Below are 22,673 nucleotides of genomic sequence, written 5' to 3' on the forward strand. Positions count from 1 at the left end.
TTTAAAACTAATGAATCGTCTAAGGATATTCTCATAAACCTCATCACACAGCAGAAACATTACTTTATTTCTCATCATTTCTGATAATGATCTTTAGAATATGATACTTCTGTGCCTTCATACGGTAGCAAAAATAAAATTATTCCAGCATAGGCTTTTCAAATCTTTTACATAGAATGCTTTCAGCTGTTCTGTGTCAGAAAACATAAACATGTAAAAGTTACAAATTACCTGAAAAACAGAAGAGCTACTTGTAAGCAAAGTTATTTTAGACTGACATGAATGCAACAAAGACCACAGGCTGGTTCACAATTATAAATTTTCTGAAGATACTTTGCTGACATTTAAAGAGAAAGAAAGAAAAAACACTAGGTAAGTTGCTGTCTGTCTTCTTGCTGATAAAATGAACAGTGAGGTAATGTCCTCCCCAAATTAAAGCAGTAACTTGACAGATTAAGAACCAAAGAGTGTGTCATGTTAAAGTGGAGAAAACTAGGAACAGTACCTTCTGAGAGACACATTTAATATGTTAGTCCTCCAAATATTAATATTTCAGAGAATTGTCCACCTGTGTCTGAATTTTACAATTAATTGTATTAATTAATTCTTTTATTTAGATGTTCTGCCTTCATCTCCCCTCTCCCCTCAGCTTCTTTTCCAGCCTTGTTACTGTAATTGTGCTGAATTCAACTGCATCGTTTGGTATATTTGACATTGTTATATTCCTCTAGAAGTCTAGAAACCCCCATTCAGCTCTTTTGTCTGTCAGCAGCTCCATTGCTTCATGCAACACAATTCACCAGCTCACTTCTAATACTCCTGATTTCAGTGCTCATCTAAACCAGTGGCACTGGCATCAAACAGTGGTCTCCAGCATGCAGCATTGACACAATAGCTTCCCAGGGTTTTGAGAAAGCTGCTAATTTCACCTTTCAGCCGACATAAAGCGCTTGCAAAACTGAAGCAGTCCAACAGTGTTCCACAACATTAAAGTTCCTAGGATTTCAGTTGAATAGACATTCTTTTTATTTATTTATTTCTACCGTTCATTCCTGTTTTATGCATATGATTGCTATTTACCAGGAAACAAACATTATTTATACCTTGCATTTTAAAATCTTGAAAGGTTATGCATTCCCTGACTTCCTCCTAACTCTGACTTCTAATGCATTCTTTGACTTTTCTTTCTTTCAAGTCTCAGAGAAATAATTTCAAACAAGCCAAATTATGCTTCCTTTAAATATGTCTCTGTGTTTCACTGCAATCCAAAAAATGAAATGGCACAATGAAAATTAAAAACGTTCGAAGGAACAAAATAGTATTTTGCTATTGTTTTCATAGACTTATTATGCATAAGCCTACAAATATGTCTAAATAATATTTATAGTATCATTTTAAGCAGTTTGCAAAGCTTATTGAACTTTACTCTGTATTAGCATCATGAATTTCTAGGAATTTTAATTCAAATAAGGAGGAGTTACAACCCTTTTAGAAATGTTTGGTTGAATACATAAAGAGTAGTGCAATGGCAGCATGAAAATGCCTGTGGTTAATCTGTATACTGATACCTAAACTAAGGTTTTACTTCTAGGGTTCTCTCAGACTGCTGAAAAGGTATGTTGGGTTAAGGGGGGTGGTTGCTCCTCCAAAGCCAATTAGTCTGATCTGCTGTCTGATTTGGGTTTCATAGCTATTCTTTACAACTACCGTCACCATAGGATCCAGATGCTTTCTGCATAAACTGCATCATCAAATGAGTGTCCCTAGGGACTTCATGCAGTCCCCGCGAGTCTTTCACAAAGGTCGTGATCACCCAGTCCCGCTAACAGGAAAGCCTGAATAAGACAAATTTTTTTTGTTTTAATTTTCACCATCACTCCTCATTTCAGTTGTGGCGGTAAGTATTCACAATCTCATCTTCCTGAAAAGCCCACACTGTGACTTGTCAACGTTTTGTCTTGTAGTCCCGCAAAAGTGCTTCGTCTGTGGTACCTCGAGCTGCGTTGTCCTGAACAAGCACAGCTGGAGGCTGACACAGCAAAGATCTTAATGCTGTAGGACCAAGGACCTGACATGGCATTTTGTCAGAAAAGAAACAGCTTGCCATACTCCCTGCGTTCCGTTTTCCCCAGCACCAGCTACATCTTGCTGGCATCTTTCCTACTCCTTCACATGGGTGCTGGCTCCTTGTCCGCAGTGTGTCACATCATCAGACACCTGTAAGACATAACTGGCGGGTTGCTCTCAGCTGACGTCTGTCATCTCCGTGTACTATGGTGTGAGGTCACCTGTGTTCACTGCAGCAGAGCAGCGACAGGATTCATCCCCATGGGAGAGGCTGCTGTGGGTTTTCCAGGGCTTTTTTCTCACAGCACACCTTTTCTCCCCAGTTAGATGTGGTGGAACAGATACAGTGTGCCAGCTACTCCAACGATGGTCTTGCAGACAGAAGCCAGTAGTAGTTTGCGAACAAAATCTGAGGTAAGGAGGTAAGTCACCACAAAGACATGGCTTAAATCACCAAAGCTGCTTCCACCCTGCGCCCCCTCCAATGGCGAGTGGCAGCTGCTGGCTTCTGCTGGCGAAGCCTGGCCGAACACTGCCTAAGTGATTTGTGTCTTGAAACAGGAGCAAGGAGCTTTCCACGGGAGAAGTGGAGCAGCAGGGTGAAGGTGCTTTGTCCTTGCTGACTCCATCTCTCTGTATATGCCAGGGCTACCTCAGGGGGCCACAGGAGACCTTTCCCCAGAATCAGCCCCATGCCGGGAAGCAGCCACTGGATCTGACCCGTGGGCCCACAGGGCTCTGCCCTGGCCCATAGGAGATGAAGACTGTCAAATAAAAGGCTGATGTCCCTTCCCAGGGAATACGAGATGTAAGGGAGAGGAGAAGCCCAAGAAATGGCCCATAACCTTCATCTCTAGGAGGGTCAAGGACCGCCCTGACTGAACCAGTGCGGCCTTCCCGAATCCAAATTTAGCAATAGCAACTCAATCATTATTCCCCCATCAAAACCCACCAGTCTCTTCAGTGGGATGGGGCATTTGTATAGCCCCATGGTAGGGAGGATATACCCACCTGATAAAGCCATTGAAAGAAGTTACCCCAGCTCAACGCAGTAAAATGTAGCTTATATGTTATCAAGACCCGAATAACTTGCTTGGTATTGTTAGTGAAAATTAAGATTCCACTTACTTAGAGGCATTCCAGCAGCAAGCAAAGCTCCAGGGAAATATGTTTCTGTGAAGGATACCACTGAAAATGCATTTTTTATTACATTCTTGTGTTTATTAAAGACACAACAAAAACCTAACTTCATATCTGTGATTTGTATCTTCACTTTTCTTCAATAATGCATAGCTTTCTAATCTTTATGATCAAAAAGAAAGGGATCCTTTCAATTATTTGTTATTTATTCAGTCAGTATGTGTGTAATAAATTCCAGAAGGTATTTACTAGATGATTACTATTATTATTTATTATTTGCATTGCCTTAACTCTTAGTACAAAGATTATTTTCTGAACTGTAAATGAGAAATGAATTCTCCTTTTAACAGTTCCATCACTCCAGTTTGCACAATTTCTCCTTTCATTATCCTGGAAAATGAAGAAAAGCCGTATCTATATCCTGAGTTCCTCCATCTATTCCAATATTCAATATGAGTTTTATTAAGAAAATGCAAACAAGAGGTTGTTGTTTATGAAAGTCAAAATACAAAACTGAATGAAATGTTTGAAAACCTGGATAGCGGTATTCAGAGACAGATCCCTGTTTGGGGCTATTTCTTCTTCTATAAGCCGTATGAAAAGTTTTAGGATCATATTGGGTGCAAAATGCTTTTCAAAAATAAGTCATTGTGATAGTTTCAGTCACTGCTGAGGTGATTTCTACAAGAATGCCAATCTATTGTGTTGATGTGAGATATTTCTATCAAATCCTTCAAGTGGAAATTTACTCTGTTCCTTTAGACACCAAGCAAATTCTTTGCTTTGTTAGCATGGAGCCAAATATCAAGACTTCTCTGCATGCACAGTGTAACCAGTTTATCAGGAAGAGGTAGCATGGTGGTAAATAAAGTTTCACGTCAGGCAACTTGGAATGAAAATTCTCCAGCAGTGAATATTCAAGTGCTAAACAATGAGGAGTAGGCTGAATGTTGGCTTTGGTGCCAATAATAATATATAGGGGAAAACAAATATAAAACTTTAAAACCTTACGAATGTAAAAATACATGTACTTTGCCATCATACCCAAATGCCAAAAAAAAAAAAGAAGAGAAAAATCTCCATACACACCCAGATGCATAAGCTTGCAAAGAGAACAAAGACTGCTATAAATATTCCAAGAAGCCAATAAAAAAACTAGGAGTGGTTAGTTCTCCTGTGTAATGAGTGCCATAAAAGCTTTTATTGTTAAGGGAGTTACTTTACTAAGAGCTGTATGAAGAAAACTGAATGAATGTGAAAAATTGCATGCAATAACCTGAACTGAAAGATGATTATCAGCCTCTGAGTTCTATGCTTTTGAGTGGGTACTGCTGTTAGAAGATTGCCGTTGTGGTTAAAGAAAAGCTTGTTTTGTACTACTATCCCTCCTCCAGGTGTACAGAGAGTCAGTGTGTTCTTCTCCACGCCTTTGTCTGTCCATATTAAATGTCATTCTTTAAAATTGAAGGGCCTGATCCTGCAGTTCTGCTTTCAGGAGGCACTTCTCCTGTGTGCTGTAACATTTTCATTGAAGTAATTTTTAGGATTTAAGGGTCTGATGGCCCAAGCCTGGAAGGGGAAGCAATCATGACTTGCTGTGACAGTTATGTTGTGCTGAACTGACGAGAGTGTTACCCTGCAGGCCAGGGTTTGTCAGCTGAGCTAGACCTAAAACCTCAGAGCTCATTCCCTTGCGTGAGCCAGGTGACTGCTGAACCCACCACTTCCCACGAATAAAAGTAGATTTTCTTTCTGTGACTGGTTTGGGTGTTGTTGGGGGGTTTTTTGTTTGTTTGGGGGTTTTGGGGGGCGGTTACTTTTGGTTTGGTTTGGGGTTTTTTGTGGGTTTGGTTTTTGGGGTTTTTTGAGAGGGGGGGCTTAGTGAGGTACTTACAAGTACACCAAACACACACACTGAGAAAAAAAATTGAAAACCCCAAGAGCTGCTTCTCCTACAGCTGCGAAGGAAGTAAAAGACATGGCTATTTCTATACTTCACTATATGGGAGTTGCTCTCAGTGCTGTGCTAATTAGGACCTTATCAGTGGCTAAATGAGTAGGCAGGTATCATAGGCATTCCATGTCACTTCAAAGGGAGCTCCAAACTCTGAACATTTACAACATCAGCTTTTAGATATTGCCACTTTACAGAATATCTTTGCCTAGCCTTTGATTCTCTGGCTATTTTTTTTTTTGTTTTTAACTTCCAGCACTTAACAAACACAACAAGAGCAGAGGATGGCTGCAAATCAGAAATCCAGTAGATACATCTGCTTAGAGATTCCCTCAGAAAATGCTAAGGCACGTGTTTGGAGCCTCTCTTTCAAAGTTTCATGTACATTCACAATTCTTTATCTTTCTTGCTGACATTCTCAGAGATCAAGTCAAAGAGAAAAGCACTAACATACGCTTTGCTACTTCTCTTTCTGTTCTGTTTCTAAGGCATAAGGTAGTTTTAAAAAACCCTGAAGATATTGTTCAACCTTGTGTAAAATTGTCACAATGAAAACTGAGAGTTGAACATGCTTTCATAAACAATAAGTAGATTGTCCTAGATTAGCTGAAATTTGCTTTCTTCCTATAACCCTCCAATAATTTGCACACTGTATTAATATAATTTTAAGTAATATTGATATTTATAACTTTAATTTATCCTAATAAAAATATCATTCTGAAGCACTAATTCATTTTCTACATTACCAGACCACATAGAAATTTCAGCTAACTCTCTGCACCAGACACTATTCTTTATCCAAAAAAGTTTTGCCCTGTGTTGACCATTAGGCTAATCTCCTCAAAGGTTAATTAACCAGTACCTTGGAGGTGAAAGGAAGCACTGTGCCACAGCAGGAGCCTGTGTCAGCGATGAGAGGCTCTTCTGAAGAGAGTCTAGCCAGAGATCACCTCTCCCCACCAAGGAGGCACCTCTTGGGCTGCATAAATACCCCTTGGGGAGAGAGAAGGCTGGTTTCAGACCACTTGAATCCCTAGATATAGTTACTACTAACCAGCCATAAATTGGATAAACCTCAGAATCCCTGGGGAAAAAAAAAATCCCACACAATCCATACTTCTCTTTACCTGTAGCTGCTTTTTGCAGGAGGTTCAGTAGCTATAATCACTACTCCAGGCTATTTTAACACCTTCAGATGAGAGCAGCAGGACTGGCCTTTTATTACTTTCAGGTAGTGTATGTGATGTGTACCTGGGAGATGAAGGGTACCATCTGCTCTGCCTTCTGCCCATAGATCTCACCAGGAGAACAGGCTGCACGTTGGGTTGAAATGTGCCCTTTTAGCTTCTGAGCATCAGGACATTCTCTGAGCCCGCACCTCATGAGAGGCTGGCAGGTCCCTGAGAGCAAGCACCTGGTCGGGTGCATTAGACCCAGCCCAGTTTGCCACTTCCACCTGGTGTGCCCCTGATGGAGGCCACGTTTGATAGGAATTCAATCACATTTTCCTTCTTCAGCTCTGGGCATGCAAAACAGTTGGTATAATCATTAGGCTGGGAACTGAATGCTAGAGGGAACATGTGGTAATAGATACATGTTCTCAGCAGAACATATGGCTGGTGGTGATGGAGCTGGAGGCTAAAATTGCTTCCAGGCACGTGTGATGGAGAGCATGGTCTGACATGGCACTTTGTCCTGTCTGACCTCTGCAGATCCAACCCGAGCTGCTTTCTATTGCTTGGACAATACACCTGCTGCAAATCCCAGCTAACCTTAGTAAACTCGTAACTTGTCTGCAGCATTAATAGGTTGCTGCAGACCAGCTGTGGGAACCTGGGAGTGTTCCAGCCGGAGGAAGCCTTCTGAACATCACACTAAGCTGGAAATAGCGGAAGGCTATGCTGGGTATGCAGTTAGAGGAGCAGCTGTGTAGCAGTGGTTGCATAGCTTCCTCAGGGAATAAGCTCAGCCTTTGAAATGTCCCTGCAGTGTACTTTGAAATTTAAAAGGTATGTTAAATCACGACTCTACTAAAAGTAATTGTGCAAGTGGATCCACCCATAACAGTACTAATGCTACGTGTGTGCTTGGGAAGTCTCAGCACCTCCAAGCATGCCAGAACTACTTATTTTTGCTCCACACAACTGTAAGGTATCATCTCATTCTCATCCTCCCACTCCTGAGCATTGACTTACTGCTTTTCAGTGAGTTACTTAAGCTGCTTGTAAGGCAATAGTCTTAACTATTCTTGTTTATTCTTGAAAGCCATCATAGTAAAAAATGTTGCAGACTTAGAGAACAGTTATGGCTAAACAGAAGGAATTGCCTAAAAGGCCAGTGCTGCAGCATCACTCAGGCAAAACATCCATTGCAATTAACAAAAGTTTTGTTTTGAGAAATTACTTAATATTGGATCTATAGAGGTATAGTTGAGGAAAAATGCATTATCATGTTGGGCTACATATGGTCACTTGTTGAGCAACAGTAGAATATTTTGTTCATAATGAGAGCTTATTGAGTTTGGTTGCCTTAAGTTTTCAGCTTCTAATTATGGTCTTTAGAAGACAATGGAGACGGCTTAAAATAATAAGAACACTGCTAAAATTGCTATGGCTGCTGCGGTATTACAAAGACAAATGTTGGCTCCCTGTGTATAGTATACACTTAACCTGTCACCAAACACAGATTTTTCCAGGTAAAATGTAAAGAGATGCATTTAGTAGCTATCAAATGAACATTTTTTGTTGTATTTAAAAGTAACTACTTAAAATACTAGTTTATTAAATTATAAATTAAAGTATGCTACATCAAAAATGCTTGCAATTTCCTTCTGTTCTCACATGAGTCATTATAATGCAAAGTTACAGGTTTCTAGAACATAATGAAATTCAAACTTGCATTCTTAGTGCAGTTGCCATGGCCAATTCAGCTTAAAATGAGAATTATAGTGAGAGCATTTCCTGGTCTTTGACCCCTCTTATAGGGTTTGAAAAAGCAGTTTTTTTGCAGAGCATTAACCTTATTCTCAAGCAATTCATTTCTCTGAGTAATATGAGAGGTGTTAAAACACTTCAGTAAAAGGAAAAGTATTTAAACATGTTTTATTCTAAGTTTCAAAAGACTGGACATTTAACTTCAAGGGTTTCTGGCTGCGTAATGCAAAAGACTTTGACAATAGAACCAACTGTAATGAAGTATAGTCTCTGGTATATATATATATTTATCAAGATAATGCCTCATGACAGCTAGGCAGTAAGAGACAGACATATTTGACAAGTTATAGTTACATATATTTTATATTTGTTATTTTTCTCTATTTTACTGTTAACTGCACACAATAAGAAGGTGGGCGAGGCTTGGGTCGTGTGGGGAGCTGTTGATCCTGGACAATGAAAGGGAATTTCAGTCCTTATAGTATTTTGTGAGCCTTTCTAAAAAGTCATTATGTGTGTACTATAATCCTACAGCTGACTGGTCCTGAACTAAACTGAAATGCAGAATTTGAATGCGTTAAATTTCCATAGTTTAAGTTTTTTGTTTTCAGAAGCTTCATACTTGCACTAAATTATGCCCATGGATTTTTAGAAAAGTGATTTCTGCAATGTCAGAATGGGAATTGCTTTATACACACACACACACACACACACACATATATATATATATATGTACCAGAAATCAGTCTTATCTGCTCGAGCATAAATGTGCTAGAATAACTAATGTCATAGAATAAATGTGTCTGAATAACAAAACCAAAATACTTAATACTAAACACTGAATGCTAAATATGAAATATTAAATGCTAAATAATGAGCCAATTCAGTTCCAACATTTCAGCTGCTTTACAACACAGGTAAGAATGAATCTTTGCAAATAATGTGTTATTAATGATTTTTTTTTATTACAAATTTAGAACCTGTACAGTTTTTGCCCCTATAAACTATGTTGACATTTTGTGACTTTTGCTTTCTTATTTTTAAGCTTTGACAAATAAGCACCGATTTATTACTTAGGTGGCCTGTCATAGTCTGTACTTTCCAAAGAGTACTGGAAATCACAAATGGGTATCAGAAGTATCTTTACAATATCAACACTTCTACATACAGGAGAGCCAATTCCAGTTAAGGAAGAGAGAAGGTACCCAAATGCTGCTGTTATTGAAGATCCAAATCATGTTAACTCCTGGAGATGCAGGAACCAAAAGCAATCAGCTCCACAGCTGAATCCAACCCTAACATGAGCATCTGTGCTTTGCATAAGATGCATCTGAACCCCTCTGCGCCCTGTGACCTGCCATATTCTTGGTCCACTCAGGTACATCCATCCAAAGTGCTGCTTCTCCGTACTGCAGGTGAAAGCACAATCCATCCATTGAAAAAACAGATTGAGAGTGTTAAGAATGGAATTGCTATGTAAATACATTATTGGTTGCTTTGTGCTGCTGAAGAATAGGAACATCAGTTGGAGAACTGGTTTACAACAGAATGACAACTACTCAATAACGCGTATTTTTTGAGACACACATCTCTCGGAAAAGGAGAATGTAACTTAATTGACACTTTTGCAAGCAATGGTTGCTTCCTTTTCAAGCATTCACCTTGCTGAGGAAAAAATTGAAATGCAGCCCAAGATGTAAAATATTGATGTTGCATTATTCAAACGAGAAAGCTTTAGTATGTGTCTCTTTTGTTTAATCATGCTAAAAGCAGAAGTGCATGAGGCATAAATGACAGAACAATAGGGCTCTTATGTATTTAAATGACACCAGATTCACAATGCAGAGCAGAAAATAAAACGCCTTTAAACTTAACATTTCCTAAAAAATCACAGACACATAGAAAGATTAGAGTTTATTAACAAGGTCCTGGTTTGAGGTTTTTTTTGGTTTTGTTTTTTTTAATGATTATTAATGGCAGTCTTTTCAATAATGATGTTGCATTGTGCTAATGTACACAGAGTAAATATATACTTTATATGTTAAGGTTGCCAAATTAAACATTTGAAGTTAGGTGATTCCTGTATAATGCTTATTTGGGCCACTAATTTCTACACTAAAACAAAATCACTAATGATGTGATCATGCATTGTATTTGCCACCAGCGTTCTGCCTCTTTCAGGATGCAGGATGGACAACACTCACTTAACAAGCCACTATTCCATATTACATTTCCTCTCTATTCAGCATGTGCCTTGTGACATGTTTATTGCACTCCTTGCTCTGAATACCAAATTCCTCTGGTTTTCTTTTTTATTGTACTCCTCACTGCATTATCTAAGTGCTTCACAACTGACAATGAATTTATTTCATAGTGCTCCTGTGAGGTAAGTTGACTTTTTTCTGTGTTACAAATGAGAAATAGAGCTACAGAGATATTGACGCAGGAAAAAGTCTCTGATTTTAAGTGTCCAAACTAAGACCCCTATAGTCTGATTTTTCACAGAGTTTCTTATTTTATAATGCTGAACAAGTCTGTATTGTTTAAGTGCATGTATTTCCTAACACGTTAATATTTGAGTATTGTCACACCTCATAAAACTGACGTCGATGTGTTATTTTCATTGTTTCTAAGAAAAAATAATTAGAATTACATTTAAGCATAACATAAAAAAAATTTACTGAGTGTGGTTGAGCACTGGAAAAGGTTGCCCATAGAGGCTGCAGAGTTGCCATCCTTCAGGTAGGATATCCAAACTCCAGCTGGGCATGGTCCTTGGTAACTTGCTTTGGCTGATCCTGCTGTGAGCAGGGGATTGGACTAGACAATCTCCAGAGGTGCCTTTCATCCTCATCTGCTCTGTGATTCTGGGATTCTGTGAGATTTTAGCTATGTTAGCATCAAACAATTATAAAAAGAAGGAACTGAAATGTATAAATCTTATGTTATTTGTGCTTAGTTCAGATTTGTTAAACAAAAATACTTCACTTGAGTTGTTTTTATTTAGTCTAATGCTTCAGTTCAGTCAAGATAATGTCAGCATAAATTTAAATTAATGAAAAATGTATAGGTGTGTTGAATCAAACATGATTAATATTCCATATCTATTTCTTTTGAATTTAGTACAAAGGTGGTGAAATGAAGCTAAATATTTTCATGTGTTAAAAGGTACCTTCAATCAAGGAGAGATGTCTAATTTAAGATCATGGAATTTAGCAGCTTAAAAATAAAATGATAAGCAGTTCTAGTGCAAATTAAAGAAATTTTATGGAAATAGAACTAATTGCATGTTTTAATCTAGGAAGGCAGATTATTAGAATTTGGAAAATATGTTTATACTTAACTATCTATTTATGTCCTGTCTTTCCTTGTATCAGTTCAAATTGTCTCTTTTTGTAACATAACATAGCAAAAAAAAATATTTTTAAATTTTTTAATACAATATGACTTAGGGTAAGTATGTGTTGGAGCATAATGTATAACATTTAAAGATTCTGTGGTTCAAGCAGGGGTTGCTGTGTGATACAAAAGGACTTGCCTACCCCTTCCCTGTCCAGGTGATGAGAGGGTTCAGGTAGGACTCTCATGGGAATTGCACTGCTTCTCACCCATCAAGGGATAGGTGGGCATCTCGCAGTGCTGGATCACAGGACAGCGAGCACCTACCTACTTGCTGTCACCTGGTGGGACCAGGGCTCTGTGCGATAGGGTTGGGGCTCTACACAGTGAGACTGGGGCTCTGTGCACTGGCATTGGGGCTCACCATGATGGGATGTGGAGCTAAAGAGTACAGGCAGGGTACTGCAATTGGGGGACAGGAATAAGAGGAGCTGAGGCCCCCTCAGCAGCTTCATCCATCTGACTAATGCCCAACTGAACGTCCCTTACTATAGAAGTATCTTCCCATAAAATGGCTTTCTAAAAGCTTTTAGACAGTAGCCTAGTATCCCTGTAAGTCTTGCTCTTGTAGTGTTGTGCATCACAGCTCTTAAGATCTTGTATGGATTCCTCCATCAATGCTCAATGGGAGCAGTTTTAGGCACCAAAGTTTGAAAATGCTGTCTTAAGCCATGAATATTGGTTTAATTTTTTTATCACAAGGAGAGGCCAAATGAAACTGAGCTGAAGCCTGCACATGCCAGGGAAGTCTATGAAATTCTCTTTGCCCACAAGAGGGTACATCCCAAACTGCACCACTTCTTAGGTCAGTATAAAATCATAGAATCATAGAACTGTTCGGGTTGGAAGGGACCTTAAAGGTCATCTAGTTCTAAGCCCCCTCCCCTGGTCAGGGACAAAAGTTCAGATTAAATAGTCATAATGAATGTGATGCAAAACTGGCAACACTTCAGATGCTTTCTCTTTTACACTGAACAAGATAAAAGGAAAAAATAATTTTGTGCAGTTCTACAGAGAAGCAAAAGACAGGAAGATGTAAAAAATGCTGAGCTGTACAAAATCAGCCTCATATGGGCTTGAATCAAATCAGGGTGGAAAGAAGAAAACAGAACACCATAATCATACTTTCTGCAGATCAGGACCTTATTACACTTAACAGTGCCCATCCACAAACACAGATCAGAGAATACTTGCTTTATTAATCTGTCAAGTATTTATTTAACCTCACAAAAATATACTTAGATTTTTTTTAATATAAAAAATATTTTCTGAGAAATCAAAGCCAGAAATTACTAAATCCCTGGCAGACAATTGGCAAGTATAAATAATCCTGAATTTAGAAACATCCAGTACATCACACTTCTTATCATATTTTGCTAGGCCTTAATGACAGAGAGGGGCACTTGTCTTTGATTTCTAATAATCTTCAGCTTTTCTTGACAAACTCTACAAACATTCCTTAAAGCTTACAGATAAAACTTCCATATTGACTTTCAGGAATATACTTTGTTTGTGTTTGGTCAAGTAACATGAAAATACAGTTCACTGATAAGGCAAAAAATGCATGCATCTGAAAACAGAGATGGAGACAAACCAAAGGCCTATTTGCATGGCAGAGAAGGTCTATTTAGTGAGCAGTCAAATCTGTATTTCAGTTAAGTTTAGGAGTTCAGAAATGCACGTGCAGAGTTTGCATCTCCTGGGGCAGAGGACAGACCTAGTAGGATGAGCCTGACCTGGGACAGGCAGTCCCTGAGCTGCAGGGTGGCTCTGGGGTGGCCTGGGGTGGCCGAGTAGCTTCATGACCTGCTCCTCCTTTTTCACCCCGCTCTTATTTTCTTCTGCCTCTTCCTGTGGCTTGAGGGCATGGATGCTGTCTGCTGTGCGGCCCCTGCCCCGAGAGTGTGCACACCCTCTTTGTGTTACGGGTAAGCAGCACTTGACACCTACATCCACATCAGAGTAGAAAGGATTTATTTTGTCATGAACCCAGCAAGAAAGGGCCAGTTCATTAAGGCTGGGGAGCATTTGTTGACCAAGAGAGTTCCCTAATTCTGAGCTGCTTTGTTCAAGCTCTTGAACCCCCTGGTAAAGCAGAGCAGAGACAGAGCAGAGACTAGGCACTGAGTTGCAACCTGCTGTCTGTAAAGATTGTTTATTTACCACCTTTTCTTGTTGCTACATTACACACAGCAGCTATGGATAGATTATTCCATGTATGCCATGTTACTTCTGACAGTTTAAGAAGGAATAGCACATTTTGCTTGCAGATGCCATGAATTTCCAAGAGCTGTGTTACTTTTACGTAGCGCTGTCTTGCTCTGCATTATACTCCTGCACTCACACAAGTGCACTTTTAGGGTTAAGAAAAGATTTAATTAACAATGAATGCATTTTTGCACATTCCAAGGCTTTTTCCAGGTCTGTTGAATGTATATTTCTGTACCTCTGCACCTCCCAAGGATTTCATGTCCCCAGGGTCCCACCCTTACCCCTTCGACTGCAATGGCTATGGAGGGAACTTCAGACATCTGCCCGTGACTACCAGACTCCCTGTGCAAGACTACAACATACCTAACTTTCAGACTTCTGACTACTAATGCTTTAAGTCACAGAGTAGATAAAGGTAAGGGTTTCCAAAAGGAAAGGTTGTCTTTAGGATTCTGGTTTCTCTGCATTCTCTTGGACCCAACTAACAGTTACACTCCAAAATAAATGGGTATACAGCTCTGCAGAAACACAACCGAAAAGCAAGTGGACCTGTGCAAGTGTTCCTCAGTATCTGATAACTAACAGAAGATGTGAAAGGAAGGAGAAAAAAATCACACGTTCGTGAGCTTTCCTTTTCTGTTTGTGCATGTCTGCAGTAAATGCCTTTAATTTTAATGGAAGTTGCTTGGCTACCTATGTATCTCTTTATTTTAAGCTTTCATACAGCGTCTACTACACTGATATCATAAACCAGATATTCAGCAGTGGAAGAACATGGATATTTAAAAAGACAGAGCTATGCCTCGTTCATTTCTCGCACTCAATGGAAGAGGTCATTTCTGAGGATTTGTGGCCTTCCAACACACATGGGAAAAAGTAGAAATGACAGACTGTAATTAAAGACTGCATTAGTGCATGTGCAAAAGGAGACAACATGAAAATTTGAGGAGTAAATCTAATTCTCCCATTCCCTACCATTAAAGTGTTTGGCTTTGTAATTTCAATATTTTAACATCATTTTTGTTATGTTGTGTATATCTGTAGGACCCCACTTTTTAGTTTACACCTCCTGAGGGACTGAATGCTTCAGAGTTAATGAACTTTCTCATCAGTTGGCCATTAGTTTGAACTGAAGCCAACTCATCAGGATGAAAAGCATCTTGCATCTAATGGATGTTTGGGGTTCTGTATAGAATGAGTTTGGCAGATCTCTTTCTCTAGCTGCCACAACACAAACGTGCCATAATGCTCCGCACTAATTGGCAGATTCAGTGAGGAGGCCAAATGGTGGCTGATCTATTGAGTCTGATCTACCCTTTTTGCCCCTGGAGGAAATCTTCCACCCCAGGTATGCTGTTGGGGTTTGTTAGTGTTTGTTAAGCTTACCAGACTGCTGCCTTTCAAAATCCAGAGGATATCAGTCGTGAAGGCTGTCTGGTGATGCCTCTTATTACTAAAACTACACAACTATTTAAAGAGGCAGTTTATCATGGATATATTTTTTGCACATAGGCAAACATCTCATTAGCTAAACTGAATAAAATGTCACCCAGCTCCATACAAAGCTTGGCAGGTACATATATGTTTGCAAAACTGCTACTTGCTTCAAGGAGAGTTTATCAGTTTATACACATCTGAGTTTCTATCCCAGTCTTATATCGACAAGTGTTTGCGTTTACCTGGAATTGCCTTATATAGTAATCCTTCAGCCTTTTATCTGTACATTCCAGGGGTGTGGGGGTGTGTGTATATGTCTATGTGCATGTATATAAGGTCAGTACACTCAAAATGCCTCTTTGAAGGAGAAAAACAAGTGTCTGTACCTGATCTGCCATATTAATTGGAAATTCTTGAAATGTCAGTGAATGGACAGGTTAAAAAGCATATTCTTCAAAAGCATCTTTTTGATTCTGATCCTTTTAATCTTTTTTTCCTCATTAATGACATAAAGTAACTGAAACTTAGAACTGCCTAACTTCCACAGATTTGTATCCTGAGTTTATGTTCAGGATGGATATAGAGTCAAGTCCTCCACTATGCCTGGATCAGACATCCCAAAATGACGATGGAAAGAAAGAGGAATGGAAGGATGTCAGCCTGTCTTGTGTTTTCCTGCTCAGAAGATGCTACTGCAGCAGGACCTTTGCACCCTGGGCTACCAGCTCATGCACTGAAACAGGACAGTCCTCTAAATCCTTTCTTTTACACTGCCTGCAAATGACCATACAGAAAAGTGTCAGACTAATACGGAAGAGAGATGTTTGAGCCACTGCTTAAGCCATGCCTACCAGCCTTTTCTGTATTTCAGGGAGAGCTTCACCACCAGAAAGCAGTCATGTACCCAGTGCAGCACAGAAAGGTTGTGACACACGTGTTGTCTGATGTATCATGCTTTTGGGTGTCTCTCCAAAGCTGAATACTCTATGGACCATTCTGGAAGGTATCAGTTCTTCCCAAGCACCTCTGTTATTTTTTTATTAGACAGGCAACAAATAAAGCGTCTGTACGGAGCAGACTTCTGTTTGCTCCAGCTGTTTCCAAGGTATATATCTGCAGATGAACTGTGCCAGCTCTGGGGCCTGGGAATGGTGTTTGTGCTGCAGTGTGCAGTCCCCTCCCTCTTAAAAAGCCAGCAGCTGGCCAGCCGCCTCTTGCCTCCCTTCCCTCCTCCCTCAGTGCTCGGATAAGTTTTGGCCGCTCTACCCCATTTGATCTCTCACTTTTATTCCCTTCTTGCTTTTACATCTGACAGTGAAAAAGCATACTGGGTTTGTATTCATGACTTTATGTTTATGTCACAGCAGCACTAAACGGTGATGTTTTTATCTGCTTCCATCCCATATAAATTCTAACCATCCTCATGGCCTCATATGAGGCAGGAATTTTGTTTCTTGGACCATTCCTTTTAAGTTACAGATCCTTTTTTCTGCCTAGCAAGTATTGATTTCAACCCAGGACATGTATCCATTACTGCTCAAAAACCTTGACAAGTATTTAACATTTGTTTAGCTCTTCTAACAGGGAAAAGTTTGGTGGTATAGTTAGGAGAGTGGGACAAGGGTCAGTGTTTGACATAATACCATCCATATTTTAAATACTTTAGAAATGCATATGTGAATTTTAGAAATGCATGATCAGACTTGCTAAACTCATAATTCCAGTTTTAGAACAATTCATTAGTACTAATCCATTATTTTAATTTAATCATTAATTCTACCTTTAATTTTTGCCCCTATCTTGGACTGTATCTTATATCAAACATGTAATGAATGGAATAGAAAGGAGACTGTAAAACTGACGTGTTTAGACTAATAGCTGCAACTAAAAAAGAGGCAAACCTATCATACCTAAATACCATGTGTTTTCCAAGGTCAGTGACTGAAGTCAACAGTCTACAACACTTTTCCACCAATTCTGTAACCGTGCTTGTAAAAGTAACAAACACTACTTTTCTCACTCACTCAGCTGTGGTACCAGTTCCAATGTTTCTATTTTTTCTTCCAAACCCACATGAAATGAGTCTATTTTGGGTCAGGACTGTGCTGACAGACCTGTTCCAGGACCTGTTCCAGCTTCTATACTTTCACTGTTGAGATGTCCTCAACTCTGCCAACTCCTTTGTCAGACTGTTCTTCATCCAAAATTCAACAAAAATGAAACATAAACCAACAAGTCATCCAAGAAGTCCATAAAGTCAAAGCTGTCATGGTAGAAGCAGAGGGATGGGGACTGTCAGGCTTGTTCTTGCACCTTAACACCTTTAGTTTCTAACACTTTCAATAACAAGCTTCCAGAATTACTGCCATGAAGACCCCAATTTTAACTAAACACTGGTGAGGGCACAGCTTAGATCTGCAGTGAAGGCACATGCCAATGAGTTGCATCAGGTGACAGCTTTAAATCTGTTAAAAACACTCCCACTCTGCCCCAGTAGAACCCCCTTATCGTAGAACTTTTTGCAGATGCTGTTGTTTCTTTGAAGTATTTTTTAAAACCGCAGGGGTGGTGGTTCTTTTCTGTTTTCAGCCCTCCTCATGAGTTACCATTTATCAGTGTAGCCCACTGCAATTTATTGAGCCTTATCCCTCTTTCTGTTTTCAGTGTAAAGCTTGGAAGAGGAAAGAGAGGACTGAAAAAAGGAAAAGAACTACTGAAAGTGCAGGAACCTTGAAGAAATGAAGTTTCAAAATTTCTCAGAAGAGGTTGGATCAGCTTTAGTAATAAAGGTAATGGTCTAAATTCACACATGAATCCAAACCAATAAGGGATACTGTCTCCTTCCTGATTCAGGGCCAGAAACTGTTCATCTTGTAAGAACTTTTTGAAAAGCTATTCATACGTACAAAGCAGACAAGACCGTTGCTCTTTTTATTTGCATTTATATAGAGATTTTACTTGTATCCATATAGACATTTTAAATGCTTACCTTTAATTATCTAAAACAGAGATGTTTAGAAACTGCTTGTGATAGGTAGGTATGTCTCAAACCCCTAATGCTTTTGGTTTCACATAAAGGTATCCATCTACAAAGGCAGATAGTAAATGATGATATAGTGATTTATATTAAAACTTCTACAATTCTTCCATAGGTCTAATTAACTTTTCTTTTGTATTTTTAACATCCTCTATGCAAATGAGTGTAATACCACAGGAATGAAACAATTGTTATCTGCTAGTAATTGAAGGGTGCCTTGGTGACTATATATTCAGGATACTGTACAATGTCCCAAACCCTGTATCCACAAAATGGTGCATAGTTTTCATGTGCAATTACAAAGTGAGCTAATAATTAATATTTTACAATGTTTACTGAGTAAAAGGGGTCATGCTACACTTTTGCTTTGGCTCCAGACTTTCCAAGCCTTTATTTATCAAAAATGAAATATTATGCTAGCTGTGACCTTTTAACAACAGCCTATTCACAGGGGCCAAAGGTTTTTATTGCTGACCTATTAATCTATTATAAAACAATAATTTCCCTGGGTCGCCTTTTTTTAAAGAGAAACAAAACAAAAACACAAAGATTAAAAGAGTAAGGATTAAAATTCCCTGAAACATTCACCAAACACAGAATTTCTTCTTGTTTCCTCTGCCAGAACACATCAAGCAAATGCTATAATTTATAGCTTTCCCCCCGTATAAATCATGAATCTACACAGAAAAAAATTGAGTTCTGTACATACCTCTCTTCTAGTAATTTTAAGTTTTCCCATGTCCATTAGGCCCTTACAACCTAATCTTGCTCTGCCAATTGCTCCCATGGTGAGATCATTAAGTAAATTATTTAAACATCAAACAGCCTGCAGTGACAATGGAGTTCCATGTAAGGTAAATGCTTCAAAGCCCCCCTCCCCCCTTCTCAAATTATAGCTCTACAGGCTATTCATCACCTCTGGATGGGGCATGTCCCACCATTACTTGGCTTTTTGCTGCAGGCTAAGGTAGCACCACTAATTGGCCTTTGTAACAAAACTGACCTGTGGACAGGATAAAACTTGTTTGGAGCTTTAGAGACAACAATTATTCAAGGTTAAAAACACATCAATGCCACAGCTACGTCACTATAATAAGGGTGAATGAATTTCTTCCTCTTGGGTCTTAATGTGAAAGAATGCGTTCATGTTGTGCCCATGCCAAACAAAAGCTCCTTCAGGTAGTTGAACTAGTCCACTTTTCTTTCTTCCCCCCACCCCTTCTTTTTTAGCTCAAGGACAAGTAGGTCTATCATTTTCTTTATTTCTTCAGAGCCCCTCACAGTGAGGGCCCTTTGATCTCCGAGAATAATGGTAGATGGAACAATTTAACTGCTTCATACAGGTGCAGGAGTTTATTTGACAGGTTGCAGCTTTTATTTCTAGCACATTAGCTGTGTGCATACAAATGGGCTCTTGACAGATTCAAGCAGGTAGATCAGAATTTTGTTTTTTTTTTTAAGAAGCCTCAACAAAAGCCTGGCCACACCTGCAATGATGGCACGATTTAAAATGCTGCATAAATTAAAGACAGGTAAGGCCACTGCGTTCCCTGCTGTGCTTGAGTTTTTCCAGCTGAGGAGGACTGCATGTAAGAGGAAAAGCAGCACGAATGGGTAAACAAAAAGGGATCCAGTCACTTGCCTCTCAAATTAAAGACACTCTACTTGATCTGAATTATTTTAAAATAACTCACTCCGCTAGACAAGCTCTTATGTTGCATTGCCTATAACAGAGAGCTGAGGGTAGAATAGAAGCAAAGTGAAGGAAGACATTTTCAAATCACATTTACTCAGACCAGCACTTTTTTGCCCAAAGGAAGATTATCTGTAATGAATTATTTTACACTCGCAGTTACTCATGATTATGACCAGTGCAGTGAAAATCTTCTATTAGAAGCTTTGTTATCTGCTAGTTTTCACTCTTTTTTTTTTTGTTTTTCACTTAGCTAAACTAAGTGAAACAACGTGTCATTGAAATGGCTTCTGTAAGGAGACATTATTCAATAATCTACCAGCTAATAATAAGTCTGCTGAAGACTGCTTCTTCACACAGTTACCACTTACAGAAGCCACACATGCACTTTATGTTTATTTGCCTCCCCTCTCCTGGTTTGAGCTGGATGTTGGTTTTTCTGTGCATTGCAGTTCTTCAAAGAAAATTCTGCCCTTAAAGTCACATATTGAAGAAAAAAAAGGCTGGGGGACGCACAGATCTTGTGCCGGCATAAATAATTTGTTTGGAAGTGTTATATCAAGACTAGTAGTATAGATGCAGTTATGCTAGCATCGAGATATTTTATACTGGTTTAGAATATTTGACTTGCGGGAATATTTATTCTAGACTAACCATCTTTATGGCAATATAAGTGCTCTGGCACTGCAGGACAATATAAATGTAAGTCTGCCACTGTGTTTAAAATGATAAACCACGAGGTCACATTTACATCACTCTCCATCTCAGCTGACACGGCTGTGACAGAGTGGGATATGAAGAGGTAAGACAGGCGGGCAGCGCTGAGAAAAACCCTGCATAGCCCTTTCCAGCCTGACTACTGCGTCCTTAGCAAGTGCTTTGTCGCCGTAGCATGCTGGTAATGTACTGCTTCATAGTGAGTGTGCTCCTGGGGGACACATGGCCCGTTTATCACCTGTGCGGTAACTATAGCAGCTATTGAACAGATCTGGTGAAAATTATACCCCAGTCCTCCAGGCAATATAATGTTCTCAGAAAAGTAACAGAAGCACAAGACTGCACCGAGGAATAAATGCTGAGGATAACAATTAGTCAGTTTAACTGTCTCAAATTTGTGCATAGTGAGTCACATTTGAATGTAATTTAAAATTGGGGCATTTACTCAGGTAAGCTGGTGTTTTAATCCACATAAACAACCCATTCCAGAAGAAAACTCGACCCACATTGAAGTATTTTAGAGGAAAAGACCTAAAGTGAAGGTGAAGTTCCTAGAATGAGCTTTTCACTCACAGAGCACAGAACACTGAAATTCTGAGTTGGATGTAAACCACCATTTTTTGCTGGCACAGCATAAGGCCCTTGGACGATGTAGTTATCCTGGAAAGATTTCTGCTATTGGCACATCCCTAGGGGAATCTGGGGATCAGCTGACGGGAGAGGTAGTTTAACTGCACCACTTCACGCTCCTTTTGGCTACTGCCGTTCCTCCAGGGGCTGCACATCGCTGCGGTGCTGCGGGGTAGGCACCAGTCCTGCACAGGTCAATACTGGCTGGCAGTTCTGGCTCCTGGCACTTTTCTAAGATGTGCTGCTGCTCACAAGTTGGATTGCGAGCGGTCGCTGTAGAGCATGCTTAGCGCAACTCCTGCTGCTGTGTTGGGAAGACACCGTGCAGTAGTGGAACAGAAAGGTTGTGCCCTACCCCACGGGACAGAGCGCTGGAGAGCTCAGAGTTTCCGTGCAGCCGTGGAAAACGCTGCCAAAAGCCTGTGACGGAAAGGTGGACGGGTCCCCAGACCAGCCTGCAGGCTCTGCTGTGGCTGGCTGGCCAGTGGAGGGGCTTGCCGAGAGATCAATATCTGAAAGCAAACTCAATTCTGTATTAAATTCTTTCTTCTCCACCCTGCACCAGCTGTCCTAGGATGCTGACCAACAGGCGCTCCTTGTTCTAGAACAAACAGCCTCCTTCTTTGTTTGTTTGCCTGTTAATTAAAAAGCAAATTCTCATTTGGAAAAAGCTGAACATCAGGGTGTGGGAAAGACTGGCTGAGACACAGCAGTGAGTCCTGCCGGCAGTCTGCTGCTGTAGCTCCCACAGCCAGAGTCCAAGAAATAAATGCGAGGTGTCCCAGCTGCCAATATGGTTTCAGTAAAAAAGGAGATGTGAAATGCATTAATAATCAGATATTTCAGAATTCCTAATAAAAAAAAAAATTGAAGACTTACCCTGCTCTGCCTGTTTTGCGTTTACTGTTTTAACATTGGAAATAAAATACACTGCAGCAGATTGTATTTCTGTTACAGCTATTACACGTTTATGACAGTGCTAAAACAGTGCAACAAACATGGAAATTAGTGTTAGAGTCTTTTAGAATTCCTTATTGCTCTTATTTAACCAAATACAGGATAGCTTTGTGGCACTCTAATGTAAATAGGTAGGTTTGTTTTTCAAAACTTTGAATTTGTGCCTGGTAACCAATAAATCAAACTTCATTTCCAAGTATTTTTTATATATAAATCTTAAAGGACTCTGGAGTACCACTTTCCTAATACCCCATGGATTAGAAGCTCAGCTACAAAAACACAGCTTCCAAAAGAAATTGGTATATGATGATATACTGCACCAGTTGCAACAGGGGTCTGTGATAAATACTTTCACAATGCTTCATTTTTTCTGAGGAACCTTGTAATTTTAAATCAGTCCTCGTGCAATATTGCAGTCACAGATTACATCAGGTAATTTTTTTAATTATTCTGGGTTTCTTTGCAATGGATTTAAAAAAAAAAAAGATTGGTGCTTAG

Source organism: Falco rusticolus, chromosome 4, assembly GCF_015220075.1.
Source record: "Falco rusticolus isolate bFalRus1 chromosome 4, bFalRus1.pri, whole genome shotgun sequence".
Lineage (NCBI taxonomy): Eukaryota > Metazoa > Chordata > Aves > Falconiformes > Falconidae > Falco > Falco rusticolus.